General features: G+C 40.3%; 1 protein-coding gene across 2 annotated transcripts in view; it reads left to right on the top strand.

Annotated features, from left to right (window-relative positions):
- Positions 1–2500, top strand: part of LOC113821636 (uncharacterized) — a 17511-nt gene that overhangs the window by 12498 nt on the left and 2513 nt on the right. For both annotated transcript variants that reach the window (XM_070118896.1, XM_070118897.1), the window contains one exon: positions 1–2500. This exon is cut by the window's left edge and continues 480 nt beyond it; it is cut by the window's right edge and continues 2513 nt beyond it. The gene's annotated coding sequence lies outside the window, so the exon portion shown is untranslated.

The raw sequence follows: 2500 nt of genomic DNA, 5'->3' as shown, positions 1-2500 counted from the left end.
CTGAAGCGAGGCTTGGAAAGCTGATGATCGTCATCATCATCATCATCAGTCTTTTTTTGACTATCTTTCCGTGTTATTATTTTTTCGAGAAACCTAAACGGTGCTTTTTGCCTAGTAGTCAATGCGATTTTGATACTTATGTCACATCGAGAACCACCAGTGACCGGAAAACGTGCGGAATTACGATACGGAAATATATAATTACTCGTATCCTGGAAGATGTGTCGTCGCGATAACGTAAATGGTGAAAATACAAGCTGGAAGTGTCTCTTGCAAGCCGCGATAGCAGAGTGCAGTGCAACACCCGCAGGCGCAGAAGAAGGCAGGCGAGGAGAAGGTTCCTGGAGCCGGGGAGGAAGGGAGGAGCTCGTTCCTCGGCCACACAAACTGCTTTAGCTCAGAGTGCCACATTTAAAAAGGGTATTCAACAAAAAAGGTGGAAATGAGATTATAGTTCATATAGATAAAATAATAAGTGTGATATACGGGGGAGTGTGATTCGGGGATATATATATACATATATACACGGGAGCTGTATTTCTCACACTGATTGACGGCAGCCTGGCGGCAGTGGACGCTACCGACCGCCAAACGGACTCGCTGGCCGCCAAGAAAAGAAAAAAGACTCCGTTGTCTTAGCAGTGTGAGAGGGTGCCATGGGAGCCACACGTCCTCGGCCACCGCCACGCAGGACCGGGGCAGCGTGACGCGGGAGGTGCCGTCGTCGTCGCCGCCGCGTCGTCGTCGTATCGTCGTCGGCGTCGGCGTCGCGTCAAAGTCGTCGGACGTCGCTTTCGTCGTCGTCGTCGTCGTCGTCGGGAACGTCACCTGCACATGGTTGTGATATTTGCTATGTACGTTTCTGTGTACCAACACTTGCTAGGTTAGGTTAGTAACTGTGCCATCCTACGTCGCCATAGACTCTGACTCTTGACCGGTCACGTGACTGGCCACAACTCCCACAGGTCGCAAGAGTTATCTTTTCACTTGAGAAAGACATCGGTTATGATTATAATAATAATAATAATAATAATAATAATAATGATATTAGAAAGAAAAGAAAACTGGAAATGAAGAAAGGATGAGAGAAAAAAAAACATTTACTTTTAATGTACATTATTATTTAGATACGTATTAAGGGCCTACGATCAAATATGTGATGTAATATTCTTTAGTGTTTTTTCTGATCTAGGTACCTGTGTTTTCACTTTTAAAGGGTTCTGGATGACTGTTGTAAATTTATCAAAAAGAAGTCATGAGTTTTAGCCTTTGATATTGCTGTTAAACGAACTATTTTTGGGGAATTACTGCAATATATACGTATAGGAGATATATATTCTGGTGAATCTCAAAAATTAGGCCTCATGCATATTTGCCCAGATACTCAGTAGCCCCTTTCCACACTTTCACACATTAAAGCTTTGTCGTTCTTCTTCTTATGGTGATGATAAGAAAAAAAAAACATTAATGATAATTAATGGTGAATGCTGTAAGTATTTCTAATAACGGTGCACATGCAGTAAGCTGATGATGCATATATTTGATTTTTTTTTTTTTTTTTTTTTTAATAAGTTTAATCGTCAAAAGGTTGGGTTCCATTTTGTTGCCCCCCCCCTTCCCCCTCCTCACTGATCCCCCGTTCCCCCCACCCCTTGTGCCATTGCCTGTGTTGCAGGTTTGTTGATAAGAATGCTCCCTAACTCCAATGCAATTCATTTTTTGCGAATATTTAGAAGTGAAAGAAGTCCAAATATTTAAAAAAAAGAAACTTTTTTGCGACAAAAGAAGCGAGAGAGGGAGAGAAGGAGAAGAAAAGCTGGATCATATAAGAAGGCGAAGAAAATGAAAGGAAGAGAGAAGGGAAGAGAGAAAGGTATAAGAAGAAGAAAAATTGACTCGATATCGTCGAAAATGAGCTTAAGAATCAGGGAGACAACTAAGAGGGCAACATTCCGCGCGAATGTTGCCGCCTCGCTATCAGGTCTTTCTAAGTGTCTTGGGATCAAGTGTAATAATATATCTTGTTCGAACATGATAATGATAAGACTAAAACTAGAAACATAAAGATGAAGCAGCTCAAAAAATGAACGAAAAAATAGCTCAATCCTATGTAAATTGGTTTAAAAATCTAGTCAGACTCCCATGCGTACCAACACTGCGGGAAAAATACGTATTATTATTTTCCACTTTCTTCACATAAACCTGGAGGTTATTTGTTTTTTTAACTTATTATTTTTGTCTATCTTTGCAATTGTGTCACTTTGAGGAAAATCCATTTTTTGTCGTGTTGGTAAGCCTTTCTAGTCACGAATTTTTACCCGTCAAGAAATATTTTTCTTCAAATTGTATCTACGCAGTGTAAAGAATGTGTGATGTGCCCTTTTCATTAAACAATGAAACTAATTCAGTTAGCACAACATTTTGAGAAAAAGAATTGGTCAACAAAAACAATACTCAAAGCACCTTGGTCTATAGAAAACGGAATACTCCAAATACAACA

The sequence above is a fragment of the Penaeus vannamei genome, chromosome 43 (genome assembly GCF_042767895.1).
Source record: "Penaeus vannamei isolate JL-2024 chromosome 43, ASM4276789v1, whole genome shotgun sequence".
Taxonomy (NCBI): Eukaryota; Metazoa; Arthropoda; class Malacostraca; order Decapoda; family Penaeidae; genus Penaeus; species Penaeus vannamei.
This window is presented reverse-complemented; position numbering and strand designations above follow the sequence as displayed.